General features: G+C 41.8%; 1 protein-coding gene and 1 pseudogene across 19 annotated transcripts in view; one reads left to right on the forward strand and one right to left on the reverse strand.

Annotated features, from left to right (window-relative positions):
* The window catches only part of PARD3 (par-3 family cell polarity regulator), a 729337-nt gene that overhangs the window by 211820 nt on the left and 491631 nt on the right, over window positions 1-25886 (forward strand). The gene's annotated exons all lie outside the window — the stretch shown is intronic.
* LOC132504119 (deoxyuridine 5'-triphosphate nucleotidohydrolase, mitochondrial-like) lies at window positions 4946-5435 on the reverse strand (annotated as a pseudogene).

Genomic DNA, 25886 nt, shown 5'->3' on the forward strand with positions numbered 1-25886 from the left:
GGGATGTTAGAAAGGTAGCAATCTTGTTTTCTCTTTCATTGGTATGTGTCTATTCTGACTGGTAACTATTGCAACTCAGGTAGAATTTACAACTCAGTGTTTCACTGTTCTTTTAGAAAGTGTTGTGAAAGCTCCAGACGCTTACAGTTTCAAATAAAATTGGGCTTAAAAAACATCTCTGGCTAATTCTGTAGAGTTTAGGACACTTGGCTAAAAATGCGTGGGTACTTAGCAGTTACAGATAAGAGGGCAAGACCCCTAAGCCGTGGGTTATAGAAAATCATAACGAGTTTGTACCAATTAGCCTACAAGCCTTTTTTATCTTAGATCGTTTGAAAATACTACTTTGTCAATAAGATCAGTTCAATCAGATTGAGCTCTGGTAAGCGGTGCACAATTAGCTGAAGTAAAAAGTAAAAGGCAGAGTGTAGCACCAGTACTAAGAGGACATGTGGACCAAGGACAGAAGAAGGACAAGAGGGGGTGCTTCGGCATAGGGTCTCCAGGAAACGTAAGACTTTGAAAAAAAAGAAAAGTCTTGCAATCCTTTACGAGTTGTTTATCTCAGGGAGAAGGAATAGAAAATGTGTGGGTTTGGAAGCAGCATTTAATTGATCAGTGGTTCCGTGTAACTGGAATAGAAGCTAAGTGTGTATACTTGGGGTGAGCGGACATCGTGGAAGGGAAGCTGTCTTTGCAGTAGGTAGCTTTACACTCTTGCAGCTTTCATATTACAGAGTCAAGGGACGGTCCGAAAGAAGGTAGGACTCATTTCTAAGTTACTTAGAACCTGACACTTTGAGGAAATGAGTTCGTTGGCGCGATAAATATTTTATCGGTTGTTCTAAAGATCAAGGCAATGATGACAGTTTACAATGTGATTCTTGCCTATAATTCCATATGGCTGATAAAATGAAGCAGAATTTCTGTTAAGAACTATAGCTACCAAAAACTTTGGAACAGCACGCACTCAAATTGGTTTTGGAATAAGCAAGTCATAAATGTGCCTCTGATGTGGCCGTGATAGATCATTTGGGCTGTAGCAATGAGGGATATAATGACTCACTTTTGAGCAAAGAGATGTGCAACCCATGTGTCAGTAAGTAAGTAGGAGCTGAGAAATGTGTCCCTACAGGGAGGTGTGTTTGAAAGGTCTTACTTTGTCCAAATCTATTATATACGGTCAATAATACCACAGTTGTCTGCATCTTTCTTTGATTGAGAAATAGTCTTGGCAAAATAATAATGATGATGATAATAATAATAATTATATCATGCCTTTTGTATTTTCTAGGTATTCTGATTGGTAATTATTTTCTATGCATGTACTATATTCTACATGATGTGTTGGGCGCCAAGGATATAAAATTGAATAAAGCACAATTCCTACTTTTCAAGTAGCTGAGTAATTCTCATCTATTTTCTTCCCCAAACTACTCAGAGATAAAATCACATTCTAGTGATAACAGTGACCTACTGTTTGGTGATTGATATTCCTCTGTCCCGGGTGAACCAATGGGTCCATCGAGCATTGCTGTGCTACTGGCTGAGAAAGTTAAACCCACTATTATACCTTCCTTTATCACCCGTGCCTGCTGGTGGGATGGGGTCAGGTACATGTATATGTTCAGAAAGTTTTTATATAAAATATAGACAATCTATGAACCAGAAATATCCTTGTCTAGATATTTTCGGGTGGGACATAGAACAGTGAAGGGCTGTGGGTTAGTAGAAGGGAAAGAGTGTGTTGGGGAGGCTTAGTTATCGCCCTTGAAGTCCATGATTGGAACAGGTATGGACAGAAAAAGCCCAAACATTTTAACTTTGTTCATCTAAATGACCTTAAGCCAAGGGATTGAAGAGTGGTAGCACAGTTACATATGTTAAACCTTCATTGCACATAGGACGTGAGGCTGTATTCAGTTGAGTTTCTTGATGTTCCACATAACAATAACCAAGTGAAATTAGTGTAAGAAGAATGTAGTTGGGATGGTACCAGAGGGGTTCTTCATAACCTCAACCAGCACAAGAACAGGAACAGGGTCGAAAACGGCATTAGGAACACCAAAAGTCCCGCTTCTCAAAGCGTGAATTCTTGCTTGCTTCTGGAATTCTGCTTTATTCTTCCTCCCCTAGAGCAGCTTTCTTTGCCCCTCTGTTTCCATGTTATAATTTGTCTGTCTCACATCCCTAAATGTGCCTTACGATAGTCCCAGCCTCTTTCAGTCTTTCAGTCCCACTTGCAAGTTCCTTGGGGAGATAGTGCAGTTGGTCCAGTTTGGATCAAAAGTCCAACTCTGATCTCATCAGTGTGGCTGGAAGGGGAGGGCGCAGGTGCAGTGATGGTGGCAGTGGCCGTGGGGTTGACGTAGAACCACTCAGAACACCTGTGTTTACCAGGCGCCCACCCCTTTGGATGGGTGGTAGGAAGGTAGGTGTGCGGGTGAGTGGAGGTGTTTCTCAGAAAATGGGGGATGGCACTGAATTTGGGCATAGTGGCCTTATACGATACATATGATTACAAAAAAGCTAAAACATCTTGAGGCTATTAGAAAAAAATAAGGATAGTAGAATAATAATGCAAGATAAGCGTTCAGGCATGTATATGGTACAAGGCTTTCTAATAGTTAAAGCAAAACTTGAAGTATTCATTATTCTTTGATCCTATAACTTTGTTTTGTTCCTCAGTTATATTTTGACTTATTTTTTTCCTAGGAGATCCTTTTCCCATACACGCAATATACAAGATTTTGTCTTCTAATTGAATTTTAAAAATATAAGTAAAACTTCCCAACATTTTCTTCAAGTAGAATAGTGGCAGCATCATTCTATTTGAATGGATTGGGACCACAGTCCATGTCTTGAAAGCTAACATTTGAATTACTATTCTTAAAAGACTGCATCTATTTATCCATTTTCAACCAGTTAATAGGTCCTCAAATATTTTACTCAATGCCTTCGAAATATCTTACTATTAGTTTTCTAGATTGTTCCCCATGAGTTAATGATTTTGGCTATTTTTCTCATTGTGAAAGGTGAAAGAGTCGGTGTAGTCTTGATAAAAATATATCAGTTCCTACTGTTAAAAGTTTTTTGTCCCAGTCTTAAAGCTCAATACTTAAAAAATGGCCCCAGTTCTGTGGGATCCTGATTCCTTATGAAAGGCTGTTGAGTTGTCATTGATTAACTTGGCATATTAAGTTTCTTTCAGTTTATATTAAAATTCTTTTTTTAACTATGGGGATTACCCTGCTTAGAAAGTAAAGTCGTTAAATGATGAAGCATTTATGTTCTTCTTTTTAGATGACTTAAGAAGAAAGCTTGACTTTAAGCCATGTGCCAGACACTCTGACTTTTCCTATTGTTTAAAAAAGGCCAGCATTAAAAAGTTAGTACAGAGAAAGAACCTAAGCTACCTCTCCTCAGCATTTTTCACATTCTTCGTTCACTGAAAGCATTTGTCAACACCTCATCACTAACATGGAGTGTAAGTTAATGGCGCACAAAGTTTAAAACCTCATATTCAGTTAGAAGACCTATTAGTTTTGAAAGCAGTAAATAATAATTGGCATTTACTGAAGTTTAGATAGGATCTACGTGTTGTATTTTTGGTTTAGAGTGCGTATAGCATTTTGTGTTATGCTGTGAAACTTGATGTTTCATGTCAGGTTGTAACCTAAAGTCTCTTCCGGATTTTAATGTGGAATATTTCCTCCCTTTAATTGCTAACATGTTTTTCAAATATTTACGCATGGTTTTTAAAGTGCTAATTGGCACTAGAATAGCTGATGGATGGTAAACTGTTGGAATCAACATTAACTTAAAGCACATCATAGTAAATTTTTGTATCCTGGCCTGCTGGCATTTGTGCATTAAATGCATCCTAGCCTAGCAGTAAAATACATAAAACGGCAGTTTCAGATTTTATCTTTCCAGAGCCTCAGATGCCAGCCACTGGGTATGCTTCGGCAGAATTTGATGGAGTCTTTTGTAGAATTGTAAATGTTACAGTGAGGGTCTTATTTTTTTGAACAGAACAGTGCCTGTTTACGTGTTACAACTCATTTGGTTCAGTGGGGGGTTTAAAAAAAAAATCACCTTTCTTCTAAAACCCAAATACGTGATTAACGTAATCTTTCACGTCTCACTCTTGCTTTTTGTTTCATGCTTGTATTTCTTCCCAAATTTTCTCCCATTGTCATTAGCGTGTTCCATAAAAACACGCGTCCCAGCAGATCGAATGTGTTCCTCTGAGCCAGGCATCCTGCCCCCTCATCTGCTCATCTTCCCTTACCTCTCTGTAGTTTCCCTGAGAATTTGCTATTTATCCAATACACCATTTTTGCAATTATTCTATTGTTCAGAGACATTTAGACAAAGGCCTTTTCTCCTCTGAATGCAGAACCTGGCCGGGAACTCCAGTCCCCACACCGTTTTCCTGTGTGGCCCCTGGGGATCCGCTCTGGGGACTCGGGTTCAGGGGACCGGAGAGGAGGCCTGGGGTTCCCTTGTCAACCGCGTCCGTGCGGATTCTGACCCAGGAACCCTGTCTGGCGACCACTGTGGCTTGTGGTGAGTTACTTCGCAGCTCTGAACCTGGCTGCTGAGAAGGACAGGAGGGTTGTTGAGTGGTTATTTGCTGCCATTCTCCGAAGTCTTCGCTAACACGTGGTGAAGTCTGATGACAGTACCTCCCAAGTGTCACTGTCCTGTTGGATTATGTCGCATCGTTTATGGAGCATCAAGTGTGTGAGGAGCTGCTTTATGTAAGGGTATGGTCATTTCAGTCAGCACTGACGTAACATTTCAGTAGGTCTTCCCGTTATATTCTAATAATGGTTATTTTGACACCTTAAAGGCTTTCTCAGTCCATTTACAGAAGTTCCCTTAAAGCTTTACGTCAGCCGTATGCAAGAGTTAAAATGTCTTTTCTTGGCATAAAGTTTTAATTATTTTCAGTGGAACCAAAACCTCCTGAACCCCTTTCAGCATCATCTAAAACTTGAACTTCTTCTATTTCTGGGTGAAAAATCCATTCACAAATGTGCTGTGCAATTCCATCACCCTTTTTGACTTCGGACTTTGCCAAAATTAAACAGTAGAACACCAACATTTCCTCTGTAATCTTCAGCTATGACACCAGCCCCTACATCTATGAAGTATTTTGCAGCCAAACCAGAATGTGGAGCTAGTCTCCCATAGCACCCAGAAGGAAGAGCTATCTGAATGTCGGTTTTCACAAAGGCTTTCTCCATAGGTGGTAGTATGGAATCATAGGTGCTGTACAGGTCATAGCCCACGGCACGTGCATACCCCTTGGTCCAGGTGGTGGGGTGCTCCGAGAGCCGGACAAGGTGGAGCTGCATGCTGCCCTCCCCCGCAGGCCGGGCCCACTTGCTGGGGGAGATGACTTGTGCCTCTTGAGAGAAGGGCATGGCAGGGCAGAACTTGAGCCCAGGAGGGAGCGGGGGGACGAGAGAGAGAGCAGGGTGAGACCAGCACACTAAACTTGTTTTTTAACTTAGAGTTAAAAGAGCAAAGCAACATTTTCTCATATCTGAGTTGGAAGAAAATCCTAATTATCTCTAAATATGGAATGATTGTAAAATATGTAAGCCCCAAGTTGGGACACTTGTTTTTCTTAAGTTTTATATATATATATATATATATATATATATATATATATATATATATATATTAAGGGAAAGATTCAGTTTCTCTCTGGTTCAATACGTAAAGATGGAGAGCATTCAGCCATGATGTTCATGTCACATGGTGGCGTGAAGGGACCATATCTTCCTGGATGTGCATCTATGCATCCAGCCATAGCACTTACAGGTGCTCCAGCTTTTTCTTAAGGAATCAACAAATGAATCATGACTCATTTTACACAACTTGTGGGATTTCCTTTTAACTAAGTTGGCTTAGACGTGAGAAAAGTCCAGCAAAGTTCTCGCCTTATTATTAGGTCATTGGCAATGCTGATTGAAAACGGGGTGACTCTTACTGACGGGAGTGGACATCTGTCTGGCGGATGGTACCCCTCCTCGAGCTGTCTGGACATGGTCATCCAGAAGAAGCAGAAGTGTGTGCTGGCTCAGATGTTTGCGCTGTCCAGTCTCTGATGCTAGGACCTTCTCACAGGGAGGTCAGAGAACCACAGCAGCTTCCCACATGGAGGAGATGAGTGGAAGAGCATGACCCATCCAAAGATAGATACACAATGAAGTTCACTTTTTGAGATAAAATTTGTAACTCTAGTGTTTCAATGAAATTTATTCCTGTTTGAGGATCGTGGGATATCTTTTAAAATAACAAAACCCTTCTAAGTCCAGCTCTAGCCAGTGTGTAAATTCAGTGCATTTTAGGAGATACTGTAACTGTTCTGTTGCTAAAATGGCAGCCAATGTAATGAAAAAGCAGAGCTGCATCAATGGGAAACAGGGATGGGCTGGATTCCAACACAATTCTAAGAACCAACTTCGACAACAGCAACAAAACTTACACGTACTGGTCTTACTTTATATTGTGGATTCAAAACAGAAGAGATTCTACCTCTACAAAGTGAAGGCAGGGGGCTATGTTTTATTTCTTTTCGACTTTATGAGGTGCATCATAAAATCTTAAGACCTTCAGAAGAGAAAATTATTGAAAGTTACCTCTGTTGTCTTATTTAAATAAGGCTTTGTGGTCGAACGCTCCAAGTCAGAGGGAACCATCAGAGTTCTGTTGAGACAAATCCATAGCGTATCCCAACAGGGCTTCTAGTTCAGAGTTTCTTATGTGGGGATTAGGACTATTGCCAGCAGTTTCCAAGATACTGGATTTTAAAAGATATCACAATTAACGTGTGGAAAAAACATATTGGCTTGAAGTTTCTATTGTTGGAAGATACCCGCTAAAACATTAAAAAGTGGAACTTTTGAGATGAGAGCCATCTGATGGTTGCAGTTCAGTTTTCCAGCTCCTGCCCATCCTCTTTATCGATGCTTGGGTAGTTTGGTTGGTTGGACTCAGCGGATGGAAGGTCCAATAATGGATATTCCGGGATCATTCTGTTCCCAATAATTGAGACCTGACTATTTCAGATGACCTAACTTCTGAGAGTGATGAACTGGAAATAGGACTTGGGATGTGATAGAGACCAAAGAAAACCTTAGGAGGCAATCCTGTTCAAAGTATTTACAAAAATAAAGCCAATCAAAGGTGCCTCTTCTATGACTCTTTTAGTTCTTGGTCTTTGAACCAAAGAGAAGAATGACACTTCCTGTTTGGAAGGCTGGAGTGTTGAGGAGGATTTTTCATAAACCACTATGTTTAAGGTTAGATTTTAATGCTATATGGGTAGTGAATTTCATGCTGTTTTAAACATTGGAGAAACTTCTGTAGGAAATGAGATTTAAAAATGAAAGGAAGAGAGGAAGAGATTGTTTTGACTTATAGAAAACTGTTTTCAGGGTTAATCGATGTTACTGCTTTCAACTAGGTTTTTAAAGAACAGGCTGGCTAACTGGTAGATCCTAAAACATCAAATGGGGAGACTTTGTGCTTGATCACTAGAGACTGAGCTGTCCCAGGATGCCGACCCCGTTGTGTAACTCTTGTCACCATCTCATTAGCTTTTAGAGCCCACAGAAGCACAACCACATTTATCGAGTCTTGGGAAAGCTTTTGTTTAATGTAGGCTAACTTTTCAGTAGTTAATAGAAATGATGATCAAAGTTTGCTGGTTAATTAGCCACTTTAAGCATAGTCATTGCCTGAAATATGTTTTTCCTTTCCACACAGTGTATTTTTTCTCTCACCATTAAACAATATTCTAATTTGAGTTGCCACTTGAGCAATAGGTGTCAGGTTATGCAGTGAGAATAAGACAGCTCTCTGTAGTAATCCATCCGATTGCAATCTCACCCGAGTGCTTTGTGTCCCCTCCCTAATCTTGATGAGCATTTCTAGGTAATATTAAGAGCTAAACATGTGAGTTCCTTACAGAGCTTAAAAGCTATGCGTCTCAGTATAATAAATCTCTAGGTGAATTCTTGGCGGTGATGCATACGTTTCATGTGTGCCGTGATTATCTCCAGTCATAATTATTTAATACACACGGTATGTGTAACATTTATCTTCCCAAGGGAAAAATGATGTGGCATAATTCTAGCAGATTATTTATGTTGTTTCTGCTTATAATGTTTGGTAAAAAATGCTGTGTATCTGTCTTTGAAACCCCTTCTGTTCTATTTTTAAATGGCTGTATGAAAATAAAGAAACAAAGCAGAGTAAGTAATCTTGTTTCTGCATGTTTCCTCTTATAAATTACTGTGAATTCCTAATGTTCATTGAATTGATCTGCGGATGGGAACTGGCTGACGGTGAGGGTGTCCCCCTAACTGTTTGATGAGCAGTTCAGTAATGTTACCTGTTCTATAAATTTGTGCGAAGATTTGAAAGTTTCATTCGCCGTTGGAGACTGGGAAAATTTGTGTTCTTATTATCAGATATTGAATAACTAAATTTCAGAAAAATAACTTATGGAATAAGTTAAAAAATTTAAAAACATTTCTTCCTTTTGTGTGTTTGAAAACTAGACTGCAGGCTAGTAATTTCTTGCCTTTTTAGATAATTTCATCTGTGTTCTGGCAGTACTAAGTGTTTATCTGTCAGGGGTCCTTCTCCATGATGGTCTTAAATTCTAATGTGCTCATTCATTGTGTTGAACCAAAAGAATACGTTAAATGTCTAAAACAATATGAAAGAAGAAGAAAACCACTCAGTTAATACAGTGAAAATTAAAGCTATGTATTTATTCCCAGTGGAATCCTGAGACTTATTGATAAAATGAGTATTGGTAATTGCTCTGATCTGCAAAGTATTTATTTTTCTTCTTTGTACAAAAATGTATTCATCTGGTATACTCAGCGTTTTAGTGAGTAATATAAAGTGTTAACTTCAAAATTTAAAACAATTTTTCATAATTACTTTACTATCAATATATGTTGAAAATTCAGTAAGTTCTAGAGGTATAGAACAAGTAATTTATTTATGGTATTTTTTTCTAATTTCATTTTATCATAAATATATATTTTACATTAAAACGTGCTTATAGTGTAAGGCATTGAAAAACAAAGGAGTACAAAGTAGAAAATATATCTCCTGTAATTCTACAATATCAGATGTTTACTACAATATGTTAATATTTTGGGGTGTGTCATTTGTTCTTTCCATGCCTGTGATTATATTTTTTAATAGCTATATTGGTTTAAAATACCTTGGATGTACAGTGATTTATTTAATGCATCTCTTGTGTATAGTTAAGGGTGTTGTTATGAATTTTTGATAGAACTGTTATCAGTGATTTCCCTCTCAACGTCCATGTTCTTAGATTCTCACTGAGATCTTGTCCACATGTTTCTCTCTGTTGACAAGTGCTTTCCAGCAATGGTGGTGTTTGGCCCATCCCATGAGTTTAAGGGGCCTCAGGCCACTTTGAAAGCTCTACTACTGGAGTGCCTGTTACCTTCTGTCTCTCACCTCATCCCTTTAGATTGGGGCAGTTGGGATTTTGGTCAGAGATGAGCCAGTTGTGGAAACGTGGCCTTGATTCAGTAACAGGAGATCACATTGTAAAGATCACATTGCGAGATGGGCTACACATAAGTTACTCTTCAAAAAAAAAAAATTATTTATGTATTCCGGCTGTGCCGGGTCTTAGTTGCCACATGCGGGATCTTTAGTTGTGGCATGTAGACCTATTAGTTGTGGTGTGGGAACTCTTAGTTGCGGCACGCATGCGGGAAATAGTTCCCCGACCAGGGATTGAACCCAGGCCCCCTGCATTGGGAGCTCGAGTCTTACGCACTGGACCACCATGGAAGTCCCTAAGTTATTCTTTAGTCAAGCAATTAATAAAAATTTGAACTGATGAAAGAGGACTCCAGTGGTTGTCTGAAATTCACACCCTGCCTGTTTTTTGAGGAGGGTAGCGTCAACGCATACGGGGCTTTCTACGTGTGATAGAAGACTGAAATTACATCCTGAGGGAAGCTGTCCATTTCCACAAAGCTTATGTGAGTTACTGAGTGGATGAACTTGTACTATGGGAGCAGAAAGGGAGGGACACACTCCTTGCATGCTGTGGCTAATAGTGGTTAACAGTAAACTTTGGCTTCACACGGCTTTGTAGAGTCTCGGTTTAGTGCTTAATATGACTGAGTCAGAGCTGCTCCAGTGTAATGAGAATACCAGTTGCTACATCATTAAATCATTATAAGGGTTAAATGAGCTAAGTCGCTGTCGCTCAGCACAGGACGTCTTAACACTCTAGCTGGTCTTTGTTCTTGTCACCTGCAGATTAGGGCAGTGCTTTGCCAACTTGACTTTGGATTAGAGTTGCCTGGAGGGTTTGGGAAAGTAGATTTCTAGCCCCCAGTAAGTCTGGGTGGGGCCTGAGTATTTGCATTTCTACTGAGTTCCCACGTGGTGATGATGCTCCTGGCCAGGGATCACACTTCGAGTACCTCTGGGTTAGGGCATTATAAGGGCAGGTATTATTTTGAGCCAATAAATGATATAACTTTTTCTTTTTGGCCACCTGCATGGATAACATTTAAATCACTTCAAACTTACCATCTAGTCTCATTTTTTTGGTCAAATCTGAATTGTTTTGGATTATCGTAGAAATTTAAAGCTAGAATTACATAGTTATTTTAGAGCTAGAATGATGTAGAATTTTGATAGCCTTTAAGTTTATACATAATATATGAGTATGTAATATTATATGAGTATATAATATTGGCTTAATTTTAATGAAAGTGGTTTAAGAAAAGTCATTTTCTTTGATACAGACTCTGTATATGTTTCTGATGGATCTGGTTCATTAAAACATGGGATTTTTCTTCAGAATATAAAAATAGATGCAGAATTTAAAACAATATTAGACTGTGAGCTTAAGCTTTTTTTTTTTTTTTTTTTGCTTCCTTGTGAAAAATCTGCAGGGACTAGGCTCCTTTTCACGGCATTATTTCTACCAGATGTTTAAAACAACTGGAATCGTCTTGAGTATTGTCATGAGTTGCCATTGATTGGCCATCATCTGTGAGAATGAAGCTTCACTCATGTAATTTTCTTGATGAGTGCAAGACAGGGGCAGGCACTGAGTGTACGGTGTTGACACACTTAATTTAGTACTCCTTCTGCAAAGCTATTACATTGACTATTAATTGGTCTTCTGATAAAATTTCTGCTTAATGCAAATGATGAAAAAAAATGCACCCTTGGATACTAGCTGCTGCTTCTGAAATAATTCTCATGCCCTGAGATCTCATTAGTGACAGCAAGCACATCCACTTTTCTTTTGAACGTAATTAGATTTCTTTTAAATATAATGATGAAAATATATTAGACTGTGATAAAAAAATCTTTTAAGCAAAATCCTTGACTTAGAACTTTACAGTTTGTTGTAGTTCTGTTGCTTTGTCTCTTTCTTAGCGGTTTGAAAAGCAAAGAGGAGCTTGTCTGCGTTCAATCCTTCACCAGGCTGTGCTTTTCCATGGCAGTGCCTCTGTCAGCAGGCGCGAAACTTAGCAGTTTCAAACCAAAAACACTCCAACTTGCATTGTGGTTTGGAAAGCACAAGTGGTGAATAGGAAGTAGGTTTCTGCTTGTGTTTTCCTGGCTTGGTCTTGTCTCTCCTTTATTTTTCTCTTTCTTGTTCTCCCTTTCTCACCATCTTCTGTTTTAGGATTTTTTAGTCAACTCTAGTAACTTACTCTGGTCGTTTCTGATGATGTGAGAGCTGTCTTATTGTTAAAGTTCTTGTGTGAAAAGTTGTGAAGTTTAAACCAAAAAAAAGCAAAACCTGAAACCAGTGGCTTCTTCACAACGTGTAGAGCATAGGAATTTATTACTTTCTGGTAAAGGATTTACAAATTATGAGACTGTCCTGCCTTGCTCTATCTTTTTATTCATTTGTCACAAAATCCTTTATTCTCTTTCAGTTTCACAACTCTCTGCAGTGAGCATCCGTCATTTTTTTTTTATTTACTTTTGGCTGTGTTGGGTCTATGTTTCTGTGCGAGGGCCTTCTCTAGTTGTGGCGAGTGGGGGGCCACTCTTCATCATAGTGCACGGGTCTCTCACTGTCGCAGCCTCTCTTGTTGCGGAGCACAAGCTCCAGACGCTCAGGCTCAGTAGTTGTGGCTCATGGGCTTAGTTGCTCCGCGTCATGTGGGACCTTCCCAGACTAGGGCTCGAACCCGTGTCCTCTGCATTGGCAGGCAGATTCTCAACCACTGCTCCACCAGGGAAGCCCCGTCATTTTTATTATAGGAAAAAAAATTGGAACCAAGTTTTAACTGTGTCCATTGAGAGGCTATGGTTACATTTACTTCTTTTTTTTTTTTTAAAAATAAATTTATTTATTTATTTTTGGCTGCGTTGGGTCTTTGTTGCCGTGCACCGGCTTTCTCTAGTTGTGGTGAGTGGGGGCTACTGTTCCTTGTGGTACATAGGCTTCTCATTGCGGTGGCTTCTCTTGTTGCGGAGCATGGGCTCTAGGCGCGCAGGCTTCAGTAGTTGTGGCTGGTGGGCTCAGTAGTTGTGGCTCGCAGGCTCTAGAGCACAGGCTCAGTAGTTGTGGCACATGGGTTTAGTTGCTCCGTGGCATGTGGGATCTTCCCAGACCAGGGCTCGAACCCGTGTCCCCTACATTGGCAGGCGGATTCTTAATCACTGTGCCGCCAGGGAAGCCCTACATTTACTTCTTAAGTATTAGCAGATTCCGCTTACAGCAATGCATACGTGGGCCCTGTAGGAGTGACCGTCAGATGGCGTGAACTACAAGGTCAGTTAGTGGTCTTGAAACTTGTGGCTGTCTCCAGTGTTGGCACTGGAGACATTTGGGGCTGGATTGTTTGCTCTTGGTTGTGTGGGACTGTCCTGAGCGTTGTAGGAGGTTTAGCGGATTTCCCTGACCTGTACCAGCTAGTGTCAATACCACCCTCCCCCAGTTGTGACAACCAGAAGTGTCTCCACACCAGTCAATGTCCCTGGGACAAACACTCTAGAGGAAGAGGTGCATTTGACTTGGTGGCCCAGTGAACAAATATGTAAATCTGTAAACAGCCTTCCTACTTAAAATATACATTGATATTTTCTATTCTTTTCTGTTCCATTTCATTCATTTCATACCATTTTATTTAAATTTATTATTATTATTTGGCAGTGAGGCATGAGGGACCTTTCATTTTTTGGGGTTTTTTTTTCCTAACATCTTTATTAGAGTATAATTGCTTTACATTGTTGTGTCAGTTTCTGCTGTATAACAAAGTGAATCAGCTATACATAAACATATAGCCCCATATCTCCTTCCTCTTGTGTCTCCCTCCCACCCTCCCTATCCCACCCCTCCAGGTAGTCACAAAACACCAAGCTGATCTCCTTGTGCTATGCGGCTGCTTCCCACTAGCTCTCTGTTTTTCATTTGGTAGTGTATATATGTCCATGCCACTCTCTCACTTTGTCCCAGCTTACCCTTCCCCCTCCCCATGTTCTCAAGTCCATTCTCTATGTCTGTGTCTTTATTCCTATCCTGCCCCTAGGCTGTTCAAACCTTTTTTTTTTAGATTCCATATATATGTGTTAGCATTCGGTATTTGTTTTTCTCTTTCTGACTTACTTCACTCTATATGAAAGACTCTAGGACCATCAACCTCACTACAAATAATTCAATTTCGTTTCTTTTTATGGCTGAGTAATATTCCATTGTATATATGTGCCACATCTTCTTTATCCATTCATCTGTCGATGGACACTTAGGTTGCTTCCATATCCTGGTAAATGTAAACAGTGCTGCAGTGAACATTGTGGTACATGTCTCTTTTTGAATTATGGTTTTCTCAGGGTATATGCCCAATAGTGGGATTGCTGGGTCCTATGGTAGTTCTATTTTTAATTTTTTAAGGAACCTCCATACTGTTCTCCACAGTGGCTGTATCAATTTACATTCCCACCAACAGTGCAAGAGGGTTCCCTTTTCTCCACACCCTCTCTGGCATTTATTGTTTGTAGATTTTTTGGTGATGGCCATTCTGACTGGTGTGAGAATACCTCATTGTAGTTTTGATTTGCATTTCTCTAATGATTAGTGATGCTGAGCATCCTTTCATGTGTTTGTTGGCCATCTGTATATCTTCCTTGGAGAAATGTCTATTTAGGTCTTCTGCCCATTTTTGGATTGCGTTGTTTTTTTGATATTGAGCTGCATGAGCTGCTTGTATATTTGGAGATTAATCCTTTGTTGCTTCATTTGCAAATATTTTCTCCCATTCTGAGGGTTGTCTTTTCATCTCGTTTATGGCTTCCTTTGCTGTGCAAAAGCTTTTAAGTTTCATTAGGTCCCATTTGTTTATTTTTGTTTTTATTTCCATTTCTCTAGGAGGTGGGTCAAAAAGGATCTTGCTGTGATTTATGTCATAGAGTATTCTGCCTATGTTTTCCTCTAAGAGTTTTAGAGTATCTGGCCTTATGTTTAGGTCTCTAATCCATTTTGAGTTTATTTTTGTGTATGGTGTTAGGGAGTGTTCTAATTTCATTCGTTTACATGTACCTCTCCAATTTTCCCAGCACCACTTATTGAAGAGGCTGTCTTTTCTTCATTGTATATCCTTGCCTCCTTTGTCATAGATTAGTTGACCATATGTGTGTGGGTTTATCTCTGAGCTTTCTGTCCTGTTCCATTGATCTGTATTTCTGTTTTTGTGCCAGTACCATCCTGTCTTGATTACTGTAGCTTTGTAGTATAGTCTGAAGTCCAGGAGCCTTATTCCTCCAGCTCCATTTTTCTTTCTCAAGATTGCTGTGGCTCTTCGGGGTGTTTTGTGTTTCCATACAAATTGTGAAATTTTTTGTTCTAGTTCTGTGAAAATGCCATTGGTAGTTTGATAGGAAGTGCACTGAATCTGTAGATTGCTTTGGGTAGTATAGTCATTTTCACAATGTTGATTCTTCCAATCCAAGAACATGGTATATCTCTCCATCTGTTTGTATCATCTTTAATTTCTTTCATCAGTGTCTTATAGTTTTCTGCATACAGGTCTTTTGTCTCCTTCAGTAGGTTTATTCCTAGGTATTTTATTCTTTTTGTTGCAGTGGTAAATGGGAGTGTTTCCTTAATTTCTCTTTCAGATTTTTCATCATTAGTGTATAGGAATGCAAGAGATTTCCATGCATTAATTTTGTATCCTGCTACTTTACCAAATTCATTGAATAGATCTAGTAGTTTTCTGGTAGCGTCTTTTGGATTCTCTATGTATAGTATCTTGTCATCTGCAAACAGTGACAGCTTTACTTCTTCTTTTCCCATTTGGATTCCTTTTACTCGTTTTTCTTCTTTGATTACTGTGGCTAAAACTTCCAAAACTATGTTGAATAATATTGGTGAGAGTGGAAAACCTTGTCTTGTTTCTGATCTTAGAGGAAATGCTTTCAGATTTTCACCATTGAGAATGATGTTGGCTGTGGGTTTGTCATATAAGGTCTTTATTATGTTGAGGTAAGTTCCCTCTGTGCCTACTTTATGGAGGGTTTTTATCATAAATGGGTGTTGAATTTTGTCGAAAGCTTTTTCTGCATCTATTGAGATGATCATATGGCTTTTCTCCTTCAATTTGTTAGTATGGTTTATCACATTGATTGATTTGTGTATATTGAAGAATCCTTGCACTCCTGGGATAAACCCCACTTGATCATGGTGTATGATCCTTTTAATGTGCTGTTGGATTCTGTTTGCTAGTATTCTGTTGAGGATTTTTGCATCTATGTTCATCAGTGATATTGGCCTGTAGTTTTCTTCCTTTGTGACATCTTTGTCTGGTTTTGGTATCAGGGTGATGGTGGCCTCGTAGAATGAGTTTGGGAGTGTTCCTGCCTCTGCTGTATTTTGGAAGAGTTTGAGAAGAATAGGTGGTAGCTCTTCTCTAAATGTTCGACAGAATTCACCTCTGAAGCCATCTGGTCCTGGGCTTTTGTTTGTTGGAAGATTTTTAATCACAGTCTCACTTTCAGTGCTTGTGATTGGTCTGTTTATATATTCTATTTCTTCCTGGTTCAGTCTTGGAAGGTTGTGCTTTTCTAAGAATTTGTCCATTTCTTCCAGATTGTCCATTTTATTGGCATAGAGTTGCTTGTAGTAATCTCTCATGATCCTTTGTATTTCTGCAGTGTCATTGTTACTTTTTTTCTTTTCTAATTCTATTGATTTGAGTCTTCTCCGTTTTTTTCTTGATGAGTCTGGCTAATGGTTTATCAATTTTGTTTATCTTCTCAAAGAACCAGCTTTTACTTTTTTTGTTTGTTTGTTTGTTTATTTTGTTTTTTGCGGTATGCGGTCCTGTCACTGCTGTGGCCTCTCCCGTTGTGGAGCAAAGGCTCCGGACGGACGGACGCGGACGCGCAGGCTCAGCGGCCATGGCTCACGGGCCAGCCGCTCCGCGGCACTTGGGATCCTCCTGGACCGAGGCACGAACCCGTGTCCCCTGCGTCAGCAGGCGGACTCTCAACCACTGCGCCACCAGGGAAGCCCCCCAGCTTTTACTTTTATTGAGCTTTGCTATCGTTTCCTTCATTTCTTTTTCATTTGTTTTTGATCTAATCTTTATGATTTCTTTCCTTCTGCTAAATTTGGGGGTTTTTTGTTCTTCTTTCTCTAATTGTTTTAGGTATAAGGTTAGGTTGTTTGAGTTGTTTCTTGTTTCTTGAGGTAGGATTGTATTGCTATAAACTTCCATCTTAGAACTGCTTTTGCTGCACCCCATAGGTTTTGGGTTGTTGTGTTTTCATTGTCATTTGTTTCTAGGTATTTTTTGATTTCCTCTTTGATTTCTTCAGTGATCTCTTGGTTATTTAGTAGTGTGTTGTTTAGTCTCCATTTGTTTGTGTTTTTTTTTTTTTTCCCCCGGTACACGGGCCTCTCACTGTTGTGGCCTCTCCTGTTGCAGAGCACAGGCTCTGGATGTGCAGGCCCAGCGGCCATGGCTCACGGGCCCAGCCGCTCCGCGATACATGGGATCTTCCCAGACTGGGGCATGAACCCGCGTCCCCTGCATCGGCAGGCGGACTCTCAGCCACTGCACCACCAGGGAAGCCCTGTTTGTGTTTTTTACAGATTTTTTCCTGTAATTGATATCTAGTCTCATAGCATTGTGGTCGGAAAAGATACTTGATATGATTTCAATTTTCTTAAATTTACCAGGGCTTGATTTGTGACCCAAGATATGATGTATCCTGGAGAATGTTCCATGAGCACTTGAGAAGAAAGTGTATTCTGTTGTTTTGGATGGAATGTCCTATAAATATCAATTAAGTACATCTTGTTTAATGTATCATGTAAAGCTTATGTTTCCTTATTTATTTTCGTTTTGGTTGATGTGTCCATTTGTGAAAGTGGGATGTTAAAATCCCCTACTATGATTGTGTTACTGTCAATTTCCCCTTTTATAGCTGTTAGCATTTGCCTTATGTATTGAGGTGCTCCTGTGTTGGGTGCATAAATATTTACAATTGTTATATCTTCTTCTTGGGTTGATTTCTTTTTTCTCTCTCTCTTTTTTTTTTTTTTTTGCGGTACGTGGGCCTCTCACTGTTGTGGCCTCTCCCGTTGCGGAGCACAGGCTCCGGACACGCAGGCTTAGCGGCCATGGCTTATGGGCCCAGCCGCTCCACGGCATGTGGGATCTTCCTGGACCGGGGCACGAACCTGTGTCCCCCGCATCGGCAGGTGGACTCTCAACCACTGCGCCACAAGGGAAGCCCTGATTTCTTGATTATGTAGTATCCTTCTTTGTCTCTTGTAATAGTCTTTGTTTTAAAGTCTATTTTGTCTGAGATGAGAATTGCTTCTCCAGCTTTCTTTTGATTTCCATTTGCATGGAATATCTTTTTCCATCCCCTAACTTTCAGTCTGTATGTGTCCCTAGGTCTGAAGTGGGTCTCTTGTAGACAGCATATATATGGGTCTTATTTTTGTATGCATTCAGCCAGTCTATGTCTTTTGGTTGGAGCATTTAATCCATTTACATTTAAGGTAGTTATCGATATGTATGTTCCTTTTACCATTTTCTTAACTGTTTTGGGTTTGTTATTGTAGGTGTTTTCCTCTGTTGTGTTTCCTGCCTAAAGCTGGTTTGGTGGAGCTGAATTCTCTTAGCTTTTGCTTGTCTGTAAAAGTTTTAATTTCTCTGTCACATCTGAATGAGATCCTTGCTGGGTAGAGTAATCATGGTGGTAGGTTTTTCCCTTTCATCACTTTAAATATGTCCTGCCACTCCTTTCTGGCTTGCAGAGTTTCTGCTGAAAGGTCAGCTGTTAACCTTATGGGGATTCACTGGTATGTTATTTGTTATTTTTCCCTTGCTGCTTTTAATATTTTGTATTTGTATTTAATTTTTGATAGTTTGATTAATGTGTATCCTGGCGTGTTTCTCCTTGGATTTATCCAGTATAGGACTCTCTGTGCTTCCTGGACTTGATTGACTCTTTCCTTTCCCATATTAGGGAAGTTTTCAACTATAATCTCTTCAAATATTTTCTCAGTCCCTTTCTTTCTCTCTTCTTCTTCTGGAACCCCTATAATTTGAATGTTGGTGTGTTTAATGTTGCCCCAGAGGTCTCTGAGACTGTCCTCAATTCTTTTCATTCTTTTTTCTTTATTCTGCTCTGCAGTAGTTATTTCCACTATTTTATCTTCCAGGTCACTCACTTATCTGTTCTTCTCCCTCAGTTATTCTGCTATTGATTTCTTCTAGAGAATTTTTAATTTCATTTATTGTGTTGTTCATCATTGTTTGTTTGCTCTTTAGTTCTTCTAGGTCCTTGTTAAACGTTTCTTGTATTTTCTCCATTCTATTTCTAAGGTTTTGGATCATCTTTACTATCATTATTCTGAATTCTTTTTCAGGTAGACTGCCTATTTCCTCTTCATTTGTTTGGTCTGGTGGGTTTTTACCTTGATCCTTCATCTGCAGTGTATTTCTCTGTCTTCTCATTTTGCTTAACTTACTGCGTTTGGGGTCTCCTTTTAGCAGGCTGCAGTTTCGTAGTTCCTGTTGTTTTTGGTGTCTGTCCCCAGTGGGTAAGGTTGGTTCAGTGGGTTGTGTAGGCTTCCTGGTGGAGTGGACTAGTGCCTGTGTTCTGGTGGGTGATGCTGGATCTTGTCTTTCTGGTGGGCAGGACCACGTCCGGTGGTGTTTTTTGGGGTGTCTGTGACCTTATTATGGTTTAGGCAGCCTCTCTTCTAATGGATGGGGTTGTGTTCCTGTCTTGCTTGTTGTTTGTCATGGGGTGTCCAGCACTGGAGCTTGCTGGTCTTTGGGTAGAGCTGGGTCTTAGTGTTGAGACGGAGACCTCTGGGAGAGCTCTCACCGATTGATATTATTTGGGGCTGGGAGGTCTCTGGTGGACCAATGTCCCCAACTCGGCTCTCCCACCTCAGAGGTTCAGGCCTGACACCAGGCCGGAGTGCCAAGACCCTGTCAGCCACATGTCTCAGAAGAAAAGGGAGAAAAAAAGAAAGAAAGAAAGAAAAAGTTATTAAAATAAAAAATGAAAAAAAATTAAAAAGTAAAAAGTAATAAAAACAAAAGAAAGAAAGAATAAAGCAGTCAAACCAAAAAACAAATCCACCAATGATAATAAGCGCTAAAAACTATACTTATAAAAAAAAAGAGAGAGACAGAACTCTAGGACAAATGGTAAAAAGCAAAGCTATACAGACAAAATAACACAAAGAAGCATACACATACACACTTACAAAAAGAGAAAAAAGAAAAAAAAATTTATATATAAAAAAGGAAGAGAGCGACCAAATCAATAAACAAATCTACCAATGATAATAAACTCTAAATATTAAACTAAGATAAACATAAAACCAGAAACAAATTAGATGCAGAAAGCAAACCCGAAGTCTACCGTTGCTCCCAAAGTACACCACCTCAATATTGGGGTGATTCATTGTCTACTCAGGTATTCCACGGATGCAGGTACATCAAGTTGATTGTGGGGATTTAATCCTCTGCTTCTCAGGCTGCTGGGAGAGGTTTCCCTTTCTCTTCTTTGTTTGCACAGCTCCTGGGGTTCAACTTTGGATTTGGCCCCATCTCTGTGTTTAGGTCGCCTAAGGGCATCTCTTCTTCGCTCAGAGAGGACGGGGTCACAGTAGCAGCTGATTCGGGGTCTCTGGCTCACTCAGGCCGCGGGAAGGGAGGAGTATGGATGCGGGGCGAGCCTGCGGCTGCAGCGGCTGGCGTGACGTTGCACCAGCCTGGGGCGCGCCCTGTGTTCTCCCAGGGAAGTTGTCCCTGGATCACGGGACCCTGGCAGTGGCGGGCTGCACAGGCTCCTGGGAGGGGAGGTGTGGACAGTGACCTGTGCTCGCACACAGGCTTTTTGGTGGCGGCAGCAGCAGCCTTAGCGTCTCATGCCCGTCTCTTGGGTCACCGCTGATAGCCGCGGCTCGCGCCCGTCTCTGGAGCTCCTTAGGTGGCGCTCTGAATCCCCTCTCCTTGCACAGCCCGAAACAGTGGTCTCTTGCCTGTTCGTTAGCTCCAGAGTTTTTCCCGGACTCCCTCCCGGCTAGCCGTGGTGCACTAGCCCCCTTCAGGCTGTGTTCACGCCGCCAACCCCAGTCCTCTCCCTGGGATCCGACCGAAGCCCGAGCCTCAGCTCCCAGCCCCTACCCGCCCCAGCCGGGGAGCAGACAAGCCTCTCGGGCTGGTGAGTGCCGGTCGGCACCGATCCTCTGTGCAGGAATCTCTGCTTTGCCCTCCGCACCCCTGTGGCTAAGCTCTCCTCCGCAGCTCTGAAGCTTCCCCCTTCCGCCACCCCCCGTCTCTGCCCGCGAAGGGGCTTCCTAGTGTGTGGAAACTTTTCCTCCTTCACAGCGCCCTCCCAGAGGTGCAGGTCCCATCCCTGTTTTTTTTTTTTCCCGTACGCGGGACTCTCACCGCTGTGGCCTCTCCCGTTGAGGAGCACAGGCTCCGGACGCGCAGGCTCAGCGGCCATGGCTCACGGCCCAGCCGCTCCGCGGCATGTGGGATCCTCCCGGACCAGGGCACGAACCCGTGTCCCCTGCATCGGCAGGCGGACTCCCAACAACTGTGCCACCAGGGAAGCCCCCCCATCCCTATTCTTTTGTCGCTGTTTTTTCTTTTGCTCTACCCAGGTACGTGAGGAATTTCTTGCCTTTTGGGAGGTCTGAGGTCTTCTACGAGCATTCAGTAGGTGTTCTGTATGAGTTGTTCCACATGTAGATGTATTTCTGACGTATTTTGGGGGAGGAAGGTGATCTCCATGTCTTACTCCTCTGCCATCTTGAAGGTCTCCAGCATGTGGGATCTTAGTTCTCTGACCAGGGTTTGAAGCAGCGGCCCCTGCATTGGAAGCAGGAGTCTTAACTGCTGGACCACCAAGGAGGTCCCTAAAAGTTATTGTAAGTATATTTTTCTGGATGGAGTGGGTCCCTATGGCACTTATTATTCGCTATTTGTGGGATAAAGATATATTGTGGGTTTTCTTCAAGTGCGGTGCACCAGGGCTAAAGAACATGCTTTGTCCTGGGCTTCCTGTAGCTGCTGTGTGCAGAGATGGTTCTGAAAAACAGCAGCAGGTGAGGCAGCTGAACTGCCCAGAGCCGCTCCTCCCTGTGATCCGACACCTGCCACACAAGATGGATCGTCCTGTTGCAGACCTGTGGCTTCCTCGGTTCAGGAGACAGAGGTTACGCTGTCAGCAGGAGAGGGTGTGCCGTCTTGGGCTCCAGGGGGTTTGCACAAGATTCAAATTGGAGGTTGCCCGTGAGGCCAGACTTCATCTGTGGAGGATCTATAGAATAAGAGAACTTTGTTATTCCTTTAGGAACATAGATTAGATCTTAGGGCGGAAGTCTTTTTGAGTCTCGTACTACAGATCGGGGAGGTTTAAATTTCCACTTCTGTAAAGGAAGCATTTAGAATGTTAGGTGTATATGCATTGGAAATCCTTGCCTCCTTTTTGCATTTGTGTTTCTCATGCAGATACCATGTGTGAAATATCAGTTACACGCAGTTATGTACAGGATGATGGTTCTCTTAGGCAACAAATAAGAAACCTTCTGAGTGCCTTATAAATAATGTATTAAGATTAGGAAAGAAGCATTAACTTTATCTCCTGAAAAATTGGCTCCTGCATTTTCTATATTATTGTGAATATGTCTTTATGGAATGTTTTGATTATTTAATTGTTTTGAATGGTGGTTATTTTTTTTTTCTTTAAAATTTTACCTGTATCTCAAATTAAGGCTATGAGAGCTTGTGAAAAAGTTGCTATGGTGACTATATATTTAGGCCTCTATCTCCAACTTAGGAATGGATTTGTGCTCTAAAACCTCATTTTAAAATCAGTTATTTGGAACTCTGTTGTTTTTTTCATAGAAACAATATTGCAAGCAATAGATTTCAGACTCAAGCAAAACTACTTACTTAAATCAGAAAGTAAAGGAAATTTCATATACTTCTATCTTTATAAATATAATAGAGTACTCATTTTTTTCACCTCATGAATTCTTCTACTAGAAGAGGTTTAGCAAATGGTCTGTTTGTTTGGCACTTTTTCTTACCTTAGGGGATTTGAAATATAGCGTGTATTGGACCACAAGGTGTTTTGGAGGATTCATTCATTCCTTCAGTACATATGTACTGTGTACCTACTATGTGCAAGGCACGGGTTAGGCCCTGGGGCCTTAACATTGAATAAAATGGTTAATCCCTCCCTGATGCCTGCTGGCAGTTGGGAGCTGACCTCTAAGTAATGCCCTGGGAATGGGGTAGGAGGCCGGGAAGGAGGCTGCCTGCAGGGCTTGTTCTCTGATTGCTAACAGAACCCTGGGAAAGGGGCCCTGGGGTTCCTGAAGTTTCTGCTCCATAGACCTTGTCTCTCAGATTCCCCCTCTACGCTGTCTCTTGTGCACTGGAGCCCACTCTGAGCTCTACCATCATGAGGTACTCATGGCTCATCTTTGTCTTCAGAGTGTCAAGGGAGCCTAAAGCACAGATGTGTCTGTAAATGTTCAACAACCCACTGGTTTGTAGAGTTTGTTGGTTTCTGTGGTGTGAATGCTCTACTGCGGCCCATTTCAAGAACCAGTGTGACGTCGTCAGTGAGTGTGGAGTTGGAAACACACCATTTACACCATTATGTAACGTTTCCGCCCTGTGGATGAGAGAGACACGCATATCCTCAGACCACAGAGAGCAGTGAAGCGCAGTAGTGTAATTAGGAAGGGGTGAGTTTCATTTATTTACCTTTGATTTTAACTGAATTTATTTAATTGTAAGTTTGCATAAGTAAATTTTAATGGTGACTATGTTTAACAGTGGGTTTGCAGAATTCCTGAAAATTTAACCGTGAGTTCCCGAGAGCCAGCACACCGCTGAGAGCGCCACGATGCCTTGCCTGAAATCCCTACGGCCAGATGTTAGAGTCCAGATTTTTTCCCATTTTAGAAAGGCAGTAGGGAAGGTGATCAGAACATGTAACATCCCCTGTGATGCTGAAGGCAGAACTCCGTAGTCCAATCATTGACGGCTCTGCGGGGACACGTGCCTTCTCTCCAACATGCGAGTAAATGCATATCATAAATAATCTTGCATCGGTCCAGATGCGGTTTTGCCGAATGTGCTTCTCAGAAACTTACGAAAACAGGTTCGATTCTGGAGCCATTTGATGTTGGAATTGTGGATGAGGCATTGTGAAGCTGTATTATTTGTTTGCAAATCAAGGATTGTTATTCCAGGTCTATGAGAACCTGTGCTTTTGCTTTCTCTGTTTGAAAGAGGGTGGAAACTCAGCAGCCCTCCCCCTGGGATCAGAGCTGCCCTGCACGAGGGGCTGTGGCCCCGCCTCCCTCTTCTTCCTCTGCAGCCTCTGGCTGGGTGATTCCCCTTCGCCCTTGAAGGCTCTTTCTGTGCTTCATTCTTTCGGCCCAGCTTCTCCGCCCCGCCTCTCGCAGGGCTTCACCCCAGTCGATCTGCTGCTCCGTTCACCCTGGCACCTGTGTCCCGCCTGGCACTCATGGTACAGAGACCGCAATATCTGGAGTCCAGCCCCTGAGCTCATCCTCCAGGAAGTGGAATGAAGCTGACAGCTACCTCCAAAGAGCAAATTCCCGGGGTGGAAGTGCGTTCCAGAGTGCTTGGAGTATTGGTGTTGTGTCTTTGCAAAGCTTCTTTTCTTTCAAGTCCTGTGACCCAGACAGCTTTCGTTAGATTCTCATCAGTCAGACCCATTTCTTTGTACACGTGTTGTGTCTTGTTTATCAGGGAGCTTATATCCCAGGGATGTCACCTGGTGGTAGCTTCCAGGAAGGCGGCCAGGTTAGGGCACAGCGGCCAGTCTTCCCAGAGCACCCGTGCAAGCTGGCGCTCAGATTTCCTGACTCTCTTGTGGTTTTGAAGGCTCCACTGGGAATATTTGACACCAGGAAGTCTGGATCACTGATTTGAGGGGTTTTCCATTACTGTTATTTTATGAGGGGAAACTGATAAGTGAACTTATAGTTTCATCACATGTGGAAGTTTAATTCAGCCTTTCTTTCTTGGTGAAGGTATTGAATAAAGATCTTGTCTTTATACAGTCTTGTGCAACATTCTGTTTTATTCACTTATGACACTTAGTGATGTCACAATTTGTGAAGTGACTTTCCCCCCCTCCTAATTTCCCGCTTGCCTAAGTGTGTTTCACTGTCTGACAGGATTGAATGAGGCCAGTTTTAAGGTGGCAGCAGTTTATAAATAATGTGCTTCTTTCAAAGAAAAAGCAACAGCCTGTCAATGGCTTGTTTACATGAAGTGTGTGTTTACTTCTGGCAATTTTGATGTTCAGTGTCTAATTAGATTTGTGTTTTACCATAAGCACTAATTTGGCCAGTTTGGGAGTTTGTATTTTCCTTTCTTTTAGGCTAGTACGCAAGGTTGTAGGAACTGTGCTTAAATGTCCCAGCAGTGGCCTTTTCTGCGTTTGCTATCATGCCTGTGTAGACAGACTGTACGGTCTGTGGGGTCTCTTGTGTGTGAGAGTGATTTTATTGTCTGAGCGGTTTCCAGCTTCTGGATCATTAAGACATTTCCAGCATTTTCAGTGGTTTCAGAGATAAAACTCTTGGTGAGGAGTGTGGGCCCCATAGCAGTCAGGTTCTGGGTTGGTTTGCCACCGGGTCCAGAATGCCCGGGGTCTCCTCGGCTTGCAGATGGTTTCCTGTTGTTACTTTCTTCTGCGTTGTTGTCTCTCTCACCTTTTCTTTCAGTCCTTGGGTCATTCATACTGTTGTTTTAAATTCCTTATATCATGTCCAAGGTATTGACTGTGTTGACTTCATCGGGGGAGAGCAGGGTGATGCACTGAGACCACTGCACAGATGTACAGACGGGGCAAAGTGTCACAGCAGAGGTTCAACCAAGGGCCCTGGAATCCAGGGTTCAGGATCCCCCAGTGGTGGTTGGTTTTCTGGGGGTGGATACTATCTTCTAAAAGGGTGTGAGAGGGCTTCCTTGGTGGCGCAGTGGTTGAGAGTCCGCCTGCCGATGCAGGGGACACGGGTTCGTGCCCTGGTCCAGGAGGATCCCACATGCCGCGGAGCGGCTGGGCCTGTGAGCCATGGCCGCTGAGCCTGCGCGTCCGGAGCCTGTGCTCCGCAACGGGAGAGGCCACAACAGTGGGAGGCCCGCGTACCGCAAATAATAAAAATAATAATAATAATAATAATAAAAGGTGTGAGATCCTTTTACAAGGAAATGTGGTGATCTATGGGAAATAATGTTTGTCCTGCAGGGATTCAGAGCGAAACCATTGGCTTCAAGCACACT

This window comes from Lagenorhynchus albirostris, chromosome 1 (genome assembly GCF_949774975.1).
Source record: "Lagenorhynchus albirostris chromosome 1, mLagAlb1.1, whole genome shotgun sequence".
In the NCBI taxonomy this organism is placed as follows: domain Eukaryota; kingdom Metazoa; phylum Chordata; class Mammalia; order Artiodactyla; family Delphinidae; genus Lagenorhynchus; species Lagenorhynchus albirostris.